Source organism: Pongo abelii, chromosome 13 (genome assembly GCF_028885655.2).
Source record: "Pongo abelii isolate AG06213 chromosome 13, NHGRI_mPonAbe1-v2.0_pri, whole genome shotgun sequence".
Classification (NCBI taxonomy): domain Eukaryota; kingdom Metazoa; phylum Chordata; class Mammalia; order Primates; family Hominidae; genus Pongo; species Pongo abelii.
The window spans coordinates 58,180,501-58,200,687 of record NC_071998.2 but is presented as its reverse complement, the minus strand read 5'-3'; the positions used below and the strand labels follow the sequence as shown (position 1 = coordinate 58,200,687).

Here is a 20,187-nt window from a genome sequence, read left to right as displayed (position 1 = left end):
GATTGCTTGAGCCTGGGAGGTTGACGCTGCAGTTAGTAGCCATGATCATGTCACTGCACTCCAGCCTGGGCAACAGAGCAAGACCCTGTCTCAAAAAAAATTAATTACAGAGATAGTGTTCTAGTTAATAGCAAGGAAAGAATGGCTTAAACAATAAGCTTTGCCGGACACAGTGGCTCATGCCTGTAATCCCAGCACTTTGGGAGGCCAAGGCGGGCCGATTACTTGAGGTCAGGAGTTCAAGACCAGCCTGGTCAACATGGTGAAACCTGTCTCTATTAAAAATATAAAAATTAGTCAGATGTGGTGATGTATGCCTATAATCCCAGCCACTTGAGAGGCTAAGGCAGGAAGATCACTTGAACCCAGTACTTGGAGGTTACAGTGAGCTGAGATTGTGCCACTGGACTCCAGCGTAGGCAACAGAGTGCGACTGCATCTCAAAACAAAAAACAATAAGTTTAATGAATGATTCCCAAAGTATGGTCTGTGGACCAGCATCATTCACATCATCTGGGAACATATTAGAAATTTTAAATTCTTAGGCCCTACCAGACCTACTGCTTACTCTGAAGGTGTGAGTCTAGGAATCTGTGTTTTTAAAAAGCCCTCCACATACTTCTGATTCATGATAAAGTTTCAGTACCACCAGCTTCACACCATCCTTTTATAATTTTATGAGTTTAAATGCTCGGGGCTGCTGAGATAGCATACCCTTGGGTCCTGAGTGTATACAAGGTAAGAAGCAGCTGGCAGCCTCCTTGAAGGCCCAGCATAGACAACCTTACTGGGCCTCCCTTTTAATGTACAGATAGGTAAGAAAGCAGAAGAGGTACCAATATTTGCTCTGCCAGGTACTGTGCCTATCTTTCCCACAGTTCCCTTGCATTTAGCCCTCATGCCAATCATGTGCTTGTCATAGTGTACTCCTTATATGTTTTGGGTACTTCATCATTTTCTAGTTGTAATCTCAGTCTTGAGAGCAGGCTCAGACATTTGCTTTGATTCTTCCACTGGCAATCACGAAGACTTGACATTATTTCATTTAGGGGACTGTACATTTCCTCATGGGGCATGCAGTTTGTGTTGGAGATACAGAAAGCTTCATCTTGAACTTGGTGCTTCTTCCTGGAACAGTAATTTTATTTCAGGTTTGTGGTAGAGGAAGAGGAGGGACCTTGTCTTTTTTGCAAACCATGACATTACCTGTACGTACCATGTACCTGGTGCATGATAAATAACTGTTAAATAGATTTCTATACTATTAACAGAAAGCTTGTATTGTGTCCGGAATTGGTTCCTTCCGGTGGGTTCTTGGTCTCACTGACTTCAAGAATGAAGCCATGGACCCTCGTGGTGAGTGTTACAGTTCTTAAAGATGGTGTGTCTGGAGTTTGTTCCTTCAGATGTTCAGATGTGTCCTTAGTTTCTTCCTTCCAGTGGGTTCATGGCCTCGCTGACTTGAGGAGTGAATCTGCAGACCTTTGCAGTGTTACAGGTCATGAAGGTAATGCAGACCCAAAGAGTGAGCAGCAGCAAGATTTATTGTGAAGAGCAAAAGAACAAAGCTTCCACAGCATGGAAGGGGGACCCGAGGGGGGTTGCTGCTGCTGGCTGGGGTGGCCAGATTTTATTCCCTTATTTGGCCCCACCCATGTCCTGCTGATTGGTCCATTTTACAGAGTGCTGATTGGCCCATTTTACAGAGAGCTGATTGATCCATTTTACAGAGTGCTGATTGGTGCGTTTTTACGAAGTGCTGATTGGTGCATTTACAAACCTTTAGCTAGACACAGAGCGCTGATTGGTGCATTTTTACAGAGTGCTGATGTGTTTACAAACCTTAAGCTAGACACAGAGCACTGATTGGTGTGTTTTTACAGAGTGCTGATTGGTGCGCTTACAAACCTTTAGCTAGACACAGAGCACTAATTGGTGTGTTTACAATCCTTTAGCTAGACAGAAAAGTTATCCAAGTCCACACCCAACCCAGAAGCTCAGCTGGCTTCACCTCTCAGTATCATCTCCCAGATAGCTTGTGCCCACCCTTCAAACTTACTTGTTTAAGGCAGTGATTCTCAAAATGTCCCTTGACCAGAAACAGCATCACTTGGAAACTTGGTAGAAGTACACATTCTCAAGTTCCACCCCAAACCTCTTGAATCAGAAATTCTGAGGGTAGGGCCCAGGAATTTATGTTTCAACAAGACTTGCAGGTGATTTTGATTTATGCTAACATTTGAGAACTGCTGGCTTTACGCATGAGAAGTAGGATTTTAAAATTGTACTTTTTATTATAATTTTCTGGGAAAGTAAAGCTGTTTCACCTATAAACTTTGGGGATAGGAGCACCCTGAAGCTCACGATGACATCCTGCAAAGCCCCAAAGAGTGCTAGTTACTGATCATTACCTGTGCACACATCATTCCCTCACTCAGAGCCCCGCTAGGAGGCCTCCTTCCACCTTGTAACCAGGTCACCCCTAGATGTGATTACTTCCTCCACAAGAACTGAGAGAGAAGAGAAAAACACCAGAGGATACGGAACTGGCCATACTGGGGCTTATGGTTTAAAGGGCAGAACTGAGCCAAATGAGGACCCCTCAGAAAATTGCTTTCTCGTTGGATCACCCCAGAAATAAATCAGTAAAAACATTCACCTTTTGTTTTATTTGCTTCAAACAAAGCAGGAAACATTCTTCTTGCTTTATATATCTAGATACCAAGTAAGGAAGTATGATTTGGATTCTCGAGTCTCTTTATTTTATCTTTCAACTGTGTGTGTGTGTGTGTGTGTGTGTGTTTGCGTTTGCCAAGCCATGGAGGGTAAAAAATGATATATATTAGCAAAATTGTTTACATGGAGCACAGACAATTAAATGTTTCATTTCTTATTAATCCTGAAAGAAAAAGCCTTTTTTTTTTTGTTGGGGGGGGTACAGCCCTCTATACAAAAATCTTAAAAACTAAATATATCTATTCTAATTGTTTTCCCCTGGGACATCATCATAGTTTAGGAGTATATCTCAATGTTGATTTTAAAAAATACGTGTGTAAACAGCTAGATTTATGCATTGTTATAGCATCAGTGCAAGTTTTAGGAAAAAATCAAGCATGACAATTGAAAATAAAATAACCATTACTAAGTTGGACTCTTCTTTACCCTGAAGAAATTGTACTTGGATGTTTATGGGAGAAATTATTCCAAATCCTACCAGTTCTGTCAGAAAACTGATATTACCCTACATAATCATTTTCTCCTACCTCTGTATAATATTTAAGTTTTATTTGAAATGTAGGCTCAAGCTATGCTAAAAATTCCATCTCGAAGATGACGAGTTTATCCATGGGGAGGGGATGGAGGGCAGAGCACCCTCATAACTCTAGGAATTTGACTGTTATATCTTGACTTAATAAATGTCTGCAGCTGAAAATAGGAAAAATTGACTATATGCGTGTTTGAACACATAGACATAAAAAATGCCAGCTGAAGCAGAGTATTCCGCATGCAAGCCTAGAAAAATCGGGTTCAGTGAGGCACAGTTTGGCAGGGAAGGCACACTGAAGCTGCAGGGATGGGAGGTCTAGTAACTGGGGAGGTATTCAGTTGAGGGCTGGTGCCCTCCACGTAGCCTTCCCCGACCCACCCACCCTGGGTCTGCTTCCCTTTGCCCCCAGTGTGGGCTCCCCTAGCACAGCTGGTTATTAGCTTGGTAATGGGGAAAGGATGGTATTCAACTGGGAATCTTTGGCTTCCAGGAACAAAACAAACTTGGGGAGGATGTTATCAGGATACTGAAGTCCTCCCCAAAATCCAGGATCCTCAGAGAAAACCTAGAATCAAAAATAGAAAAGCACAGGAAGTTGAAGGACTCTGTCTCTGTATGTGGTCCCTGCTTCTCTCAGCTCCATCCTCACCTTTCTGCACTCCAGCTCTGTTGTGTCGTCCACAGCATGCAACACACAGATCTAGCTCCATCTGGAGCCCGCCTGGCAGCTCCTCAGCCCCAATTTTAAAGCCCTAGGGGAGAAGCATCTTGCTCAGCATAGGTCTCACATCTTTATGTGGTCCAGTGAGCCATGGTGGGGGAGGTAAGTGGGTGCAGGGAGGCAGTATCGGAGGTCCACCTCTGACCCTGTGGCCCAGTCAGAAGACCCCAAAGAGAGGAGTAGCTTGCATAGATGGAACAAAAGCACTCTCCCTATGTTATTCCATTCACATGTTGCTGTGGGTTCATTAACCCCACACTTAGAAAGTAATCATCTTTGGCTCTAAGAAAATCTGGAGGTTGGACCTGAAAAACCTCAGGCCAGACAGTGAATCAGTCCTGGATTGTGCTGAATTTTCTAAAATGACTCCACCCCATGAGGCTTCATGGCTGTCAGCATCTACTGTCTCCAGTGATGCTGTGTCCGAAATTGGTGGGTTCTTGGTCTCACTGACTTCAAGAATGAAGCCACAGACCCTTGTGGTGAGTGTTACAGTTCTTAAAGATGGTGTGTCCGAAGTTTGTTCCTTCTGATGTTCGTACATGTTCAGAGTTTCTTCCTTCTGGTGGGTTCGTGGTCTCATTGGCTTCAGGAGTGAAGCTGCAGACCTTCGCAGTGAGTGTTACAGCTCTTAAGGTCTGGAGTTGTTCATTCCTCCTGTCTGGAGTTGTTCATTCCTCTTGTCTGGAGTTGTTCATTCCTCCCGATGGGTTTGTGGTCTTGCTGGCCTCAGGAGTGAAGCTGCAGACCTTCGTGGTGTTACAGCTCATAAAGGCAGTGTGGACCCAAAGAGTGAGCAGCAGCAAGATTTATTGCAAAGAGGGAAAGAACAAAGCTTCCACAGTGTGGAAGGGGACCTGAGCAGGTTGCCACTGCTGGCTCAGGCAGCTGCTTTTATTCCCTTATCTGGCCCCACCCATATCCTGCTGATTGGTCCATTTTACAGAGAGCTGATTGGTCCATTTTGACAGGGTGCTGATTGGTGTGTTTACAATCCCTGAGCTAGACACAAGTTCTCCAAGACCCCACTAGATCAGCTAGACACAGAGCACTGACTGGTGCATTTGCAAACCTTGAGCTAGACACAGAGTGCTGATTGGTGTATTTACAGTCCCTTAGCTAGACATAAAGGTTCTCCAAGTCCCCACTAGACTCAGGAGCCCAGCTGGCTTCAGCTAGTAGATCCCACACCAGGGCTGCAGGCGGAGCTGCCCGCCAGTCCCGTGCTGTGCTGCGCCCACACTGAGCCCTTGGGCAGTCAATGGGACCGGGCACCATGGAGCAGGGGGTGGTGCTTGTTGGGGAGGCTCGGGCTGCGCAGGAGCCCATGGTGTTTGGGGGAGGCTCCGGCCTGGCAGGCGGCAGGTCCCGAGGCTTGCCCTGTGGGGAGACAGCTGAGGCCTGGTGAGAATTCGAGTGCAGCGCCTGACACTGCTGGGGGACCCAGTGCACTGTCAGCAGCTGCTGGCCGAGTTGCTAAGCCCCTCACTGCCCAGGGGCTGGCCGCTTCGAGTGTAGGGCCCGCCGAGCCCATGCCTACCCACAACTCCTGGCCCGCGAGTGTCGTGCGCAGCCCCAGTTCCCACCCATGGTTTTCCCTCCACACCTCCCCACAAGCAGAGGGAGCCGGCTCCAGCCTCGGCCAGCCCAGAGAGGGGCTCCCACAGTGCAGCGGTGGGCTGAAGGTCTCCTCAAGCGCGGCCAGAGGAGGTGCCAAGAGCGAGTGAGGGCTGACAGCACGCTGTCACCTCTCAATGCCTGTCTTAAACAGACCCTTTACTTGGCATTGGTGGCAAGTGAGACTGGAAGTTCTTTGTGAAATGCTTGCATGATACAAGAGCCTTCTCGTGAATCTGTTTTAAAAGTGTCCTTTATTCTGAATACCATTTTGATCTGTGATCCACTGATGGAAGGCAATGATGTTGAACTAAGAAAAATATATAGGTTAATAGCTATGAACTGTTCCTTCACTAGTGCACTTGCTTACTAATGGGTTAATTTGAATTGGGAATGAATCTTAGTCCACAAACTAGAGGTGCAGAGAATATTGCACTTTGCTAAATAGACTTAATGTTGACTTTAAGCTTCCACTGCTTTCGGGTAGCAGAAAGATTCACCTCGATTATTCTTGGAATTCTTTCCCATATCACCCTCCCGGATCTGTGCCAAGGTTCCAGGCTTTATTAATGTCATGATGTCAGGAAGGCCTCAGCAGTTATCCGTTTACACCAGTCCCTACTGCTTCTGGGCTGCATTTGAGGCTAGGGCGGATGCTTTGTCAGCATCCAGCCATCCCCCGGGGGTTGCTGCACACCTCAGGGTGCAGCCAGAGCGCAGGTATGGCCATCTGCCACTCAGAGTTTCCCAGTCATTCACTTCCAAGATCTCCCTTAAGTGTGGGAGATCTTGCTATCTTCTCACCTGCTTTTTTCCTTAAGAAGGTAAGCCAGAGCCCTCGACCCTTGTGAGTGAGGAAACTTCAGAGACAAAAACATTGAGAACTCCCCCTGCCCCAGAGTTGGTAACTGCTCAAATGCTGGCTGCCGCCAGGTGGTGCAAGAGGCGCTGCTTCTCTGTGGTCACCTAGCAGCAGTCTCCTGTGGCCAGTTCCCCACGTAGAGGTGGCAACTGCCCTTCCTCATGGCTATTTGCTGGGGGTTTGTAGGAGGAGGGGAGTATGGGGGGGGGGTGTGTGGCTTTACCTGCCCCAAATTGTCGGGAGGATTTGAGGCATTTCTTTGTTGTTGTTGTTGTTGTTGTTTGGCTGTATCCAAAACCCATTTGGAAACCTGTTATTCCATAAGAGTAGCCTCCAAATTCTTAAGCATTTTCTATAAATCTTCAGTGAATTAATGAAAGTATTTCCTTTTCCCTTTTCTGGCAACGGGTAGTCTAGTTCTGTTAATATTCCTGCAAAGAAACTCATCTACCAGGCTCACTCACACTGTGCACTTTTGCCCTCAGAATCCTCAGTGGCTAGCCTAACTGACTACAACCAGTTTCGATGATCAGCTACCTTCCTTTTGCCGTTATTTCAGATGCTGCCTTGCCCATAGCACAACCAATGCATTTAAAAAATAAAAACATTTGGGGGTGGGAGAACTATGATTAAATAAAGGAGATCTCTGTAGACTATGGCAAAGCTTGCACACAACTTTAATAAAAATATGCTGTCTTGAGTAACCAGCATATCACAGAGGCTCTGTGAATGCCTCTTCATCTAGAATTTCAGTACAAGCTGTACATAAAATATTTATACAGCACAGTGTGCTTTGCCCCTCACAAAAGCGTGGGTTCAGATGTATGCTGTTACTATAGACGTCACTAACGTATAAGCCGGTGAAGAACCTTTAATGTATTTATAATGTTAGCAAAGTATCTGTCATCAGATTAAACTTGTAGTGACTGATAATGTAGCCTTGGCTCCTAGCCAAAAAGATTTTTTTTGATATCTTAACTATTAAGTGTCATTCTGATAAGTCATAGAGGAAGGGGAAGAAGAGAATTTACTAGAGAAACTTAAAAGAATGGTTGGTGCAGAACCTAGTAACTTGGTTTGTGGCTGGCAGAAATGGGAGTAGTCCCTGGGATTACTTCTAAGGAGGAAATTTTACTACAAACACAGCTGGGAATAATTCTGTTACCAGGTCTTTTTTAGGATCAATACAGAGCTTATTTGTAAAAATTAAAATCTAACTGTCACTTTACTGTCTGTGGGTATCTGTTACATTTTATCTGTAAAAGAGGAATGGAAATGCCTGCCTAGTAGGTTCATCATAAGGACTGAGAGAATACGGGACCTTATTAAGTCCTCAGTAAGTAGCAGCAATTTTGCTTTTGTTTTTATGATGATTACTTCCACTCATGACTTTACCTGCATGTTCTTTAATCTTCAAAATAGATTAGTGAAGTAGTGATGTTTCCATTTTAGAAATAAAATATGCTGGGGAAACGAATTGTAATACACATGACAAAGCTTAATATTAGTATCCTTCTATGTGAAGGATCCCTCAGTATCCTTATATAAAGATCCTTTATGGCTTTAATATGCTTCAGTTGATTTTGTTCCTTGTAGGCAAAAGTTTCAATAAATATACTATTTTCTCTCCATTATCCAGGATATATGGATTAATATTAATATATAAATCCATTATATATTAATATATATTAATATATAAATCCATTATATATTAATATATATTAATATATAAATCCATTATATATTAATATATATTAATATATAAATCCATTATATATTAATATATATTAATATATAAATCCATTATATATTAATATATATTAATATATACTTCCTTTATTAATATCCTGGATATATGAAAAGGTATTCCAGATCAGTAAGATGAACACAGTAGTAGAAAAATAGAGAACATGAACAAGAGTGTAAAAAGGTATAAAGTGTTCAACCCCAAAGATATGCTAATCAAAATTTAAAAATTAAATCTATACAATACAGTTTAAAAAATAACGTTACCCAGTGTTAGAGGGGGTGTGAAGGAGTGGGTATTGTCATGTGCCACTGGGTCAAACATTGTGTAGGGCAAATTAACAATATCAGATCCTCACATTTTCTATACATTTGACCTTGACCTTATCCCAGGCAAATACTTGATGGTATAGTGAAGGATATCTTTCTCAGCATTAAATATATAATCAAAAATTGGAGGTGACTTAAGTGCTTCAAGAGAATTTATTAAAATGGATTATTGAGCAGTCATTAAAAATGAAAGCATACAAGACTATTAAATGGTACAGAATTTCCATCAGAATAAGTGGGAAAAACAAGTTACAAGTAATATCATATGATTCACTTTTAGTGAAACTTATATGCACTTACACATTTGTGTATTATGTTTATGTGTGTCGTGCATACATATAAAAGTGGAAGGAGGTTCAACAAAGTGCTAATTATCCTCATGTTTTTTATTTTTTCTTTGATTTTTATGAACTTACAGTAAAGAACAAAGTACTACTTTGAAGGAAGAAAAATTATTTTTTAATAATTCAGCATAAATTACATAGGTTATCCAAAGATAGTAATATGGTATTTGATCTGAACCTAGACTTCTGTTCTGTTGATATGACACATTTTGGTGTTTTTCCTTTTATGTTAAATAAGTAACTATCGTTTACCTACAGCAGAAGAAGAATATAACTTAGCTTTTGAGACCTGATAACATAGAGCTGTTGAATAGTTCTGTAAGATTTGTTAGGGATCCAAAACCAGGCATGTGAGGGTGGTGCTAGAAGAGAAAAGGCGGGAAGGGTTTGCAGTCAACTGTCAGTTATCTTCAGCTTTCAGGCTCGCTGCACATGGACAGGTGAGGAGCAAGGGAAGAAGAGCGAGCTTGGGTATTTCGTTGAGCTGTTAAGTTCAGGGTTAGAAAATGACCAGCACAAACCTTTTGGCTTGAGAGCCAAAGTTCTTGGCAGGAAGTCTCTGCTTGTTTCCGTTTGCCTTCCTCCCACTTTCTCCTCAATGCCTTGCAGTCAGCATCCTGTATCTGCCATTTTGAAAACTGCCCTCAGGGGTCATGAGTGACCCCCTTCCTAATTGTTAAACCCAGTGACATTTTGTCCTTATCTGCAGCATTTGATGTGTTACTCAACTCTCTTTGGGCTTGTGTGCCTCTCCACCCTTGTAGTTATTCTCCTGCCTCTGTAACCACTCAGTGTCTTCTTCCATGTCCCTTGACCCTTCACTGTGTCTTGTACTGATTCCCCTTAGAACCTTCATTTACCCCTGTAGCTTCAACCGTCATCTTCAGGTAAAACTCTAGTAACCAGTCATCTTTCCCCACTGTGCATCATCCTTGCTGCCATTGAGAGTTTGGTCTTAAAATGGTACTTGAAATTACAACACGTTCACTTTGTCACAAAATATGACAGACATTGGACATACTTAGAATTCATATCTGGCTTCATGAGACAGCTGTCAGATTGTCTACCAATGGTCTACCCATTGATGATGGAACAAGCTCCTTGTATCAGCCTCAAATAAAAATGATGGAATTAATAAAAAAACTCTTACCTTAAGGCACAAAGGCCTATGAATTTCAAAAAGCATTGACAGAACTGATCCAAAAAATATGCAGTTTGTAAAAACTCTAATACAATCCACACTGAAGTAAAAAGCTTAACTTGGAATAATCCAAATAGTCTTTGTCAGCTGGACAGCTAATCTCAGTGAACAGGAAAGAGTAGACAATAATGTTAAGGCAGTGTGTGAGGGTTAAATTGTTTGCGAGGTCAGCATTGCTGGGGCTTTGGATTCAAACTGGGCCTTGACAGAGGGGATAAGAAAAGTCTATGGGGAACTGATGGGCACAAAGGCAGAGTGTAAGTGTGTGATCTTGGGAAAATGATCAGACTAATCTGATTGAATAGAAGGCGTTTATTGGAAATTAAAGGAAGATAAAGTAGTGATAGATAATGGAAGAACTGATGAAGGTCAACAGGGGAGTTTATATGGAAGAGAAAATCATTATCACTAAGGATGTAGATGTAAGAAAACGTTAGGTTTGGAAGGTATAAGACCAGAGAACTTCAGAGTTTGTGGGATTCTGTAAGGTGGGATGGGAATAACCAATATTGTTGAGTACCTGCTGTGTGATCTGTAAGGCATAAGATCTCATTATTATTTTACAGCAACCTTTGGAGTAGATGTACTAGTTCCCATTTTATGCATAGTGAGACTGAATTTTGAGCAGACATACTTGTCTAAGTTTAGCAGAGTGGCAGGACCAGGATTCATGCCCAGTGACATCTGACTTCAAAGCACAGTGAGAATGGAAAACGTTGAGACCAGTTCTTCATTTTACAGTCAAGGGGATGGGCCCAGGCCTGTTCAAGATTACAGGAATAGGGTGAAAGCAATTTCTCTGTAAGAGAGAGTGGATAGGCTGTGATCTGCAGAGGGTCCAAGTTAGAGGCTCTTGTTATAAACAGATGAGGTATGCCAAGGAAGTTGGGTTCAGCAGTGTGACAGGAGTGAAAAAGAAGGGGTAGAGAGCAGCTGGACATTCGGGGAAAGTGGTGGTGGACTGATAGTGGAAGGTAACAATGAGAGGGATGACTTGAAAACAGTTCCAAGGTTTTAGTCCCAGGGAACTGCCATTAACAGTTTTAGGAGAAAAGCCATGTGTTTGTTATGGAGTAGTCTGAGTAAGTATGACAGACATTAAAAAATACATAAAAATAGAGTGGTATGCATGTGCTGAATTATGTATGTACTACCAAACACACGGAGGAGGAGAACAGAACAGAAGGTGGAAAGCTATGAGGGATCCAGCGCTTTTCTTTGCAGTGGTGGAGAGTCACAAGAGCAAATAGCTAGCCTTTACCTAAAGCAAAAGGGACTCTTTGCATGATATCTTAGGCTCCCTTTTATTCTGGCCTGACCCTGCACCCCCAGCAGGAAAGTGGCTTAACTGTACTTTGATTTCTAAAATGCATAGCAGTCTCTAATATTGATTCCCCTCTCCTGTGGATCTCAAGCCTAAAAATGAGTATTGTTCCATTACATTTCCCTCAAAGAGATTTCTTTTTCCTTTCAGAATGATGGTCACTATACTGGATGGACTTCTGAACTAGTGAATTACTTTCATCTTTTGATCACACTAGGAAATTGTCCACGGAGTTGAAATATTTATTGCAGTAATTTCTGGCCTTACATAATTAAGGTAACATATCATTTTTTTCTTTATAACTGTCATGAAGTTGTCATGTTTGTCTCCCTTAACTTTGCTTTTTAGAGGTACAAATCCATTCTCTAGTCTTTTATGCTTCAATAATCTGTTCAGACTGCTCTTGATCTACAAATGTATGATTGCAGAAAAGACTTTTATAGGATGAAATATGAGCAAGCTGTTTTACTCTGAAGAATAAAAGTGAATTGTATTACTCTGCAGATTAAGTCGATAAATACCCCATTTTCATAAACACAATATGCATAGACTAGATAATACTAGGGAAACTTGATAGATCAAAAGGAGTATTAAGACTACTTGAAAAAAAATGGAGATACTCAATATATTGTAGGCTTTATTCAATAAACCTAGAAAATAGAGAGTTTAAATCAAAATCTGTTACTCTGTTTCTAGAGATAATCAGTGTTAAAATTGTACTATATTATTTTCCAAGTTTTTAGAATATGTGCACATGTTGTATGTGTTAGCTTTCTCTATTTTTGCAACTTGAGTAACATTTATTGCATGCTTGTGCTGTGCCAAGCTAAATACCAAGCATTTTATATATATTAATTTATTCTCATAACCCTTGGGGTTAGTACTTTTATTATCCCCATTTACACACAGGACAATTGAAGCTCAGAGAAATTAGCCAGGCACAGTGGCTCACTCCTGTAATGCCAGCACTTTGGGAGGCCAAGGCAGGCAGATCACTTGAGGTCAGGAGTTCGAGACCAGCCTGGCCAACATGGCGAAACCCCGTCTCTAATAAAAATACAAAAATTAGCTGGGCGTGGTGGCACATGCCTGTAATCCCAGCTACTAGAGAGGCTGAGGCAAGAGAATTGCTTGAACCTGGGAGGCAGAGGTTGCATTGAGCTGAGATTACACCACTGCACTCTAGCCTGGGTGACAGAGCTAGACTTGGTCTCAAGAAAAAAAAAAAAAGAGAAATGACTTGCCCATGTTCACATAGCTGGTAAACCCACACTGGTTCAGAACTTAAACCAGTGAGATACCAAAGCCCGTATCAATGGGCTTTTTTACATACTTCTTTTCCTTAATAAAATACTTATTCCTTTTCTCTACAGCATCATTTTAAATGACAGCAAAGTATTCAGATACATGGAAATGTAATGGTTTCTCTATCCCATCTCCTTTTATTAGACATTTATATTGTTTCTTGTTATTTACTTTTAGAAATAACATTGCAGTAAACATCTGTCATGCACATCTATGATTATTTCCTTAGGATAAATTGCTACAAGTGGCATTGCTGAACCCTGATAGAATGTAGCACTCAGGTGTTGATGTATTCTGTTAATTTACTCTGTTGATGTACTGTTTTCTCGAAAGGCCACACCAGTTTATAATCTCAGTAGCAGTATATTGAAGTACCTGGTAACTTTCAGCTCTCAGCAACATTGGTAGTTAGCAATTTGAAAAAAAGAAAAAAAGTGTTTTTAAAAAACATTCTAGGTATTCCTGTTTAAGTCCATATTATCTCTTGCCTCTAATGCTGTAGTAGTCATGATCTCCTTACTGGTTTATTTCTATCTAGCACCCACTTTGCCACTAACAGAATCGGATAGGGCACAGACTGTAGAGTTAGATGCCTGGGTTCAAATCATGACTGTGCTCTGCCTCAATTTCCCCATAAGTAAAATGAAAATAGTAATAAAAGCTCTCTGGTAAAGTGCTTTAGAACAGTGCCTGACTTTTGGTATGTGTTCAGTAATTGTTGGCCTACTAGTATTGTCTTCCAGAAGTCCCTGCTTATATGATTAAAAAAACCCAAGGTTATACTTGTTTTTGAATTATAATTATTACCAAATCAGTAAATCACAGTAGAAACTAAAGTGCTGACCTTGAAGCATTGTTAGTGTTAACACTGTGACCAACCTGAAGATCACAAATTACCTTCCCTGACTCAGTTGATGCTGAGAGGTCAGGGATAGAGTAATAACAGGAATAACTAGAATGTTAAAGTGCTTTATATTAAGCTGCCAGTGCACTTCCACACACATTATCTCGTTTGATCCTCACAACACAGCTGTGAAGGAGATGGAGCGGGTATTATTAATCTCATCTTACAGAGGAGGAAATTGACTTGGAGGATTAAGTGGCTTGCTCACTGATGGTTGTGGAAATGGTCAGTGGCAGAGCTGAATGTGTACTCTGGGCCTTCTGACTGTAAATACTTACTCTTGATGCTTCATAACATCATGATAAGCTAAGGAGGTGCAGGTGTAGATGCCCAGGTCTGGAGATTTGCTGGAAAAGAAGGAGCAAAAGAAGATGCCACTGGGAGGAGGCAGCAGAGTTGGGGTAAGGAAACTTAGATATACTAAAAGAGAGGGAGGTACCCAGTGGGGAGAGAGGTGGGGAAGGAGTCATAAAGAAAGGGAAAAACTGAGAGGGCCAGGACTTCCGTGACTACAGGGCTGGCTGAATAGATGAGGGTGGAGGGCTGCATCTTTGAGACCGAAGGGATGCCACCCCGAGCCAGGAAGGAGGGAGGAGATGGAGCAGGTAGACACAGGCGATTTGAAATAGAAAGGAACATTAAGAGGGCTGAAGGATTATGGCCTGAATGAAGAAAGAAGGAAGTATTTATTTCTGGAGAGTAAAAGTGGTAGGTTTGGGGTTTTAGATTTGAGAAAGGGAAACCATTTAGAGTATCTGTGTGGGAAATGGGCCAAGGAATTAGAAATGCCTGCCAAAGACCTCTGCAGGATGCAGGACCCAGATAAAAATGTCTGGGCTCCAAGTCGACAGATTCTGTGAACCCCTTAGGCATGCTGAGGATTTCCTTGCCAGATGTATGTAACTATCTGAGAATGTTTCTTTGTGAGCTCAGCGCTAGACAGGCACAGGAGCAGTATTAGGATGGAAATATTTCTTAATTGCCTGAGGAGTGAGGAAAAAAACGGCACTCTGCAATAACCCTCTTGTTTCCAAATACCAAAGCAGCTGTTGGGCTGTGCTCCTGTCTGGGTACCTTTTACTCAGGAGTTAAGTGCCACATGATGATATTTATGGTTGCTTCTTAGGGGGTACATGGTTTTTTAATTAGTGAAGACCAAGTAGCAATGGTTTTGTTTTGTGTTCTATTAGCCTTTGGTATTATAGTCAGGGAGGTGAAGTGAGGAGGTGGTAGATGCGTTCCTAATCTGTGAAATGAGGAGTTGAACTAGGCAGATGCTCCCCAAAGTCCCTTTCTGACAGTACCATTTTCTCATCCAACTCCAGTCTATGCTGCCTGCTCTCCATCTCCTCCTTTACCAGACAGTTTAGTGTGTCTCAAGTTTTATTTTATGGTGCTTTAGATATATATATGTATATTTTTGCTTAGAGACTTCATGCATTATTAAAAGCAGTATGTGGTGACTGTAGAAAAATGAAAGATGTATCGATAAATAAAAGACCTGTTAAAAATGTGTAACTTTACCACCATTAAATAACCACTGTTTATATTCTTCCAGAGATTTTTTTTTTTTAGGTGTATATGCCTAAATAAGATTCTTAAATACAGAAATGCACCCTGCTTTTCTCAGTTGAAAATTATAAACCTCTCTCCTTACCAGTAGTCACTGCTGTGTAATTATTAAAGGTTGATGAAAATTCTATTTCAGGAATGTATTTTAACAAATCTCACTTTGGACATACACATTAATGTACATTCTTCTAACTATATCTGTGAGGCTGCTCTTAATTATTTCCTTATAAAATTAGGAAAGAGGTTTAATATATAATACACATTGCCTGAAAGACTGAACCAATTTACAATCCCATCACCAGTGTGCGAGAGGTCTCTTTTCCCACGCCCTTCTTAACATTGGATAGTGGAGTTTAAAACAAACAAACAAAAAAACCTTACCAGTTTTATAGACAGATGAACATCTTTTCATATGCCACTTATATTCCTTTGTGAGTTTTCTGTTCATATCCTTTGCCCATTTCTCCAGAGGGGTATTTGCTATTTTTGTTACTGACTTGCAGCAACAAGATTTTAAAGATTTAAAATTTTTAAATGTCTTTTATTATAAAAGTATGTTAATTGTTTTGATAATTTCTTTCAATTTTTATACTGCTTTTAAATGTATATAAATATTTAATTTTAGGTTGTCAAATCTTTTCCTTTATGGTTTCCATATAGGCTAACTAGGAAGTAAGAATGCCTTGGTATTTGTTGCCCATTGTCAGTTCTTCACATAGCAGAGTAATCTCTTTCAAGTGTGATCACATCTTGGCATACCCCTGCCTGAGCTCGTCATGGCATTCTTGTTATCATGGCCTGCAGGGCCTGGCATGATCTTGCTTTGCCTGCTGTAAAGCCCCACCTCTTGTCACTCACCCTTGAACACTATGTTCCAGCCCCACTGGTCTTTTCTCAGTCCAGGGAATATGCCAACCTCCTTCCTGTCCCTGAGATTCTGCAGGTACAGTTTCTTTGCTTGGAACATGTGTGCACACGCACACACACACACACACACACACACTCTTTTGAGCACTTGTCAATATGCAATTATTTATTTATCTATTTTTGAGATGCAGTCTCGCCCAGGCTGGAGTTCTGTGGTGCGATCTTGGCTCACTCTGCAACCTCTGCCTCCTGGGTTCAAGTGATTCTCCTGTCTCACCCTAGCAAGTAGCTGGGATTACAGGTGCCCACTACCACACCCAGCGAATTTTTGTATTTTTAGTAGAGTCGGGGTTTCACTGTGTTAGCCAGGCTGATCTCAAACTCCTGACCTCAGGTGATCCACCCACCTCAGCCTCCCAAAGTGCTGGGATTACAGGAGTGAGCCACTGTGCCCAGCCACAATTATTATTTCTTATTAACTTACTCTTTTCCTGTTTCCCTCTCCAGCCTGTAACACCATAGGGGCAGGAACCTTGTCTTTGTTGTCCACAGCGAGGTCTCTAGTGCTTAACATGTAGTATTTGTAGGAGATCGGTCAGGGTGGTGGGAGAAATTGTAGGAAAAGATGCAAACCTCCTTGGAAGAGGTTTTGCAAGAGCTTCAAAAAAGGGTTTGGCTGAAGGCAGCCAAATTCTCTTACCTGGAGCCTGAGAGCAAAGGTTAGATAACAAGGGGATGTAAAGGAAGTGATCTAAATAAGTTAGTTTACTTAGGCCTCGGAACCTGGCCTTTAATCATCTGTGCGCAGGACTGCTCTCTCCCAGGGAGCAGCGGGAAGCCGGGGGAGGGGGAACCATGTTAATTACCCACAAGTGTGTTGACTCAAAGAGTTTGTCATTAAATCCATACTGAATAAATGCCCGCAGCGCTGGCTTGTCAGGGCCACAGCTGCTACGACTCTTTCTTTCTGTGAGCACCCCGGTCCCCTAGCCCGCTCTTTCACTGGATACCTGTGTCTAAGTACGTTTTTTCATCTATTGCTCGTCCAGGATCTGCCGGTCACACCTGGCAAGTATTTATAGAAGAAATGAATCAATATTACATCTCTAACCACAAGATTGCACAGGCATTTAACTATATTTACCTTATTGTAGTTTTATGGTTTCATTTCACATTTTAAAATATTTTATCTGTATGAAACTTAGTTTGAAATGTGATTTGAGATAGGAATTAAAATTAATTTCTGTCCCAAATGAATAGCCACCTGCAATTTTTGTAGTTCTTGTTTATTAGAGAGTCCTTACTCAAATTATAGTCCTTAAGCACTATTACATTGTTTTTTGTTTCTTTTGTTTGCTTTTCTCTCCTTGGGTAGTCCTTTGTGCAAAACGTAAATGCAGAAACTGCTCATTGACTTGAGCCAAATTCCTCATGAGCATGCTGGCTCAATACCAAGAAAGATGATCTTGGCGTCACCCACCATGGCCTACCTTCTAAGAAGAAAGAAGACATAATGTGACTGACGTAGGGATTTGTACTATTTGCTCAATATCTAATGCTAGTAGACAATCTTGTTTTAGATAATTCTGGCTGCCAGTTTTTTTAAACCATTGAAACTTGGAAATTTGAACATTCCAGTGACTACTTTTCCTAACTGCCTCTTATCTCTAGATGTGGAATAAAAATCCTTTGGCACACCATGTGTTCCAGTTTTTGGTTTGGAAAATATGGATCATTATTCTTTTCCTTATTTTAACTCTTTGAAAATTAAAATTAATGACAAAAGTCACATGTGCCCATTGTCACGTATTCAAACAATAAAACATACAAAAAAAGGATTCTTGTATCCCACTTTTTGATCCTATTCCTAATATAACCACTGCTGAGTTTATTGTATGTACTTTCAGACATTTTTTATGCTTAGTGGATATATTAGATCTTTATACATCCCCCCCCCCATATACTTGCATTTTTTTTTTTGACTAATGTCATAAACTTTGTTATACACCTCAGTGGGATTTAAAAACACTTGAAGCCTTTGTTTTTTGGCTGGTGGCAAAAAAACCAGAGTAACTTAGAGAAGTTACCCATTGATGTTTTCACAGGGCTTTAAACACGAGGACCTGATTTGTCTGTGTAAATCATTGGATGTAATCTTCCAGAGGGCCAGGGCTTGGGCACATTCAGAAATATGATATAATCTGATAATGATGATTTCCATCCCACTACAGGAAGAAATGGAGACTCAAAAGGGATAGAAGTGAATTCTTCCAAATTTATGAAAATGAACACTTAGCTAAAATGTGTTCACTGGGTTATGACAAGTAACTGGATTTCTAGGGAATGGGATGGCAGGTGGGGTGCTATCAGTTTATAAAATTTTTTATAACCTTGTCTCTTATTTCTGCTTCCCTCCCCCGGCCATGAGAACACAAGATAAATTTGGAGTGGGTGAGGGTGGAGAGCAAAGTGACTCCCTGGGCTGTGCCCTTCACACTGGTTTTAGAAAGCATGCAGCTGACTGCCCTGGGGTCTGATCTATGGTGCTGCGCTCGAGAGAACTGTAAGGTCTGCTGTAAGTGATGGGGGCTGTGGACTTATGCAGAATTGCACTTGTTGGGGGTTTTCACAGTACCCACCTTATTATACTAGAGAGGCAAGTTTCATTGCTTAAGGGGACAATTTATGGCAATAGGCTTATCTCCTTGTTTTAGCTCTTTATGTTTTTCTGCCTTTAATAAAATGTGAAGTCACAAAGCATTTAAATAGTAGTGTAGTTTTCAGGCAGGAGGTGGAGAAAGGCTAACTAGGGGGAAAAGGCCAACATGATTGACAGAGGCTGGCTGGAGATTTACATTGAGAATAACTCGTTCTTCAAAACTTTCTTCATTTTCTGGTGAGAATTTTGGGACAAATCATATACCAGAAGGATGGATGATTAAAAATGTAGGAGTTATGATTTGTTTTTGACTTTGTAAGTCTCTAAATCCTCCACCTTAACATACAGTTCTCATTTCAAAATGGGAACCAGCCCTGCCGGAGACTAAAGTGAGCCAGAAACACTCTAAAGTCTTAAATAGTTAATAAGTGTGAGATTGTTTATATTTTGTAAAATGTCTTAAGATACAATGAAATGGAGAATCCCTGAGTGTTTTTTTGATTTCCTAAACTCTGATCCACAATTATAGATGTTTTTGAATGTTCAAAAATATTGAATGTGATTTCAGTTGTTTCTAGAATTTAAAAAAATTAATAATTTTTAATAATGACACTTTAAATGAGGAAAAGGCTTTTAAAACCAAATATAAAAATCTGGAGCGTTCAGATTCCCTGTCTCTCCTCTTTCAGCCTTTAATGTATAAGACAAATCGTTTTGATTCAGCCACTGTGTATTGACAATGGCTTATTTATTATAATCAGAGGAATTAAACAAAAAAGATATATAGATACTTTGTCATCTTTTCTTATTATAGAAACAGTTTGATTTTAAGAATTTTTATTTAGAATGCAGATTCAAAAAGAAAAAAAAGAATTTTAGAAAAGTTGCCTTTAAATTTCTTGTTTTGTCCTAATAATCACATTGAAATAGCCAAAACAAGTAGTGTAAATTAAAATGCAATGATGGCCTGGCATGGTGGCATATGACTGTAGTCCCAGCTACTCAAGAAGCTAAGGCCAGCAGATTGCTTGAGCTCAGGAGTTCAAGACCAGCTGGGGCAACATGGTGAGACCGTCTTTACTTTTAAAATGTGGTGATTGATACCTATTGAGAGAAGAGTTAACTGAAAGTTATTCACATGGCCCAGAAAGTGGCTAAAAAGTGCTTTTTCTGGTGTGAATTTCTCTTGCTGTGAAAGCACTCTGAAGGGGAGACCTAATGCCGTTACAGGAGCACTTCAGCTCCAAACTTGAGCATTGCAAACAGAGCAAGAACCCGAGGTAAAGCCTGCAAAATGAGCCTGCTGCGATATAGGGTGTGCTTTTGGACAGTTATTCATAAGAATTTTTTTCTTTTTTCTTTTTTCTTTTTTTTGTTTGAGACAGTGTCTCAGTCTGTTGCCCAGGCTAGAGAGCAGTGGCGTGATCATTGCTTACTGAAGCCTCAAATTCCTGGGCTCAAGCAGTC

At 41.0% G+C, this 20,187-nt stretch overlaps 1 protein-coding gene across 12 annotated transcripts in view; it reads left to right on the top strand.

Moving 5' to 3' along the window:
• The window catches only part of KANK1 (KN motif and ankyrin repeat domains 1), a 249,335-nt gene that overhangs the window by 78,425 nt on the left and 150,723 nt on the right, over nucleotides 1–20,187 (top strand). For all 12 annotated transcript variants that reach the window (XM_054519535.2, XM_063713919.1, XM_063713917.1 and 9 more), the window contains exon 2: nucleotides 11,564–11,689. The gene's annotated coding sequence lies outside the window, so the exon portion shown is untranslated. The remainder of the gene's footprint in view (nucleotides 1–11,563; nucleotides 11,690–20,187) is intronic.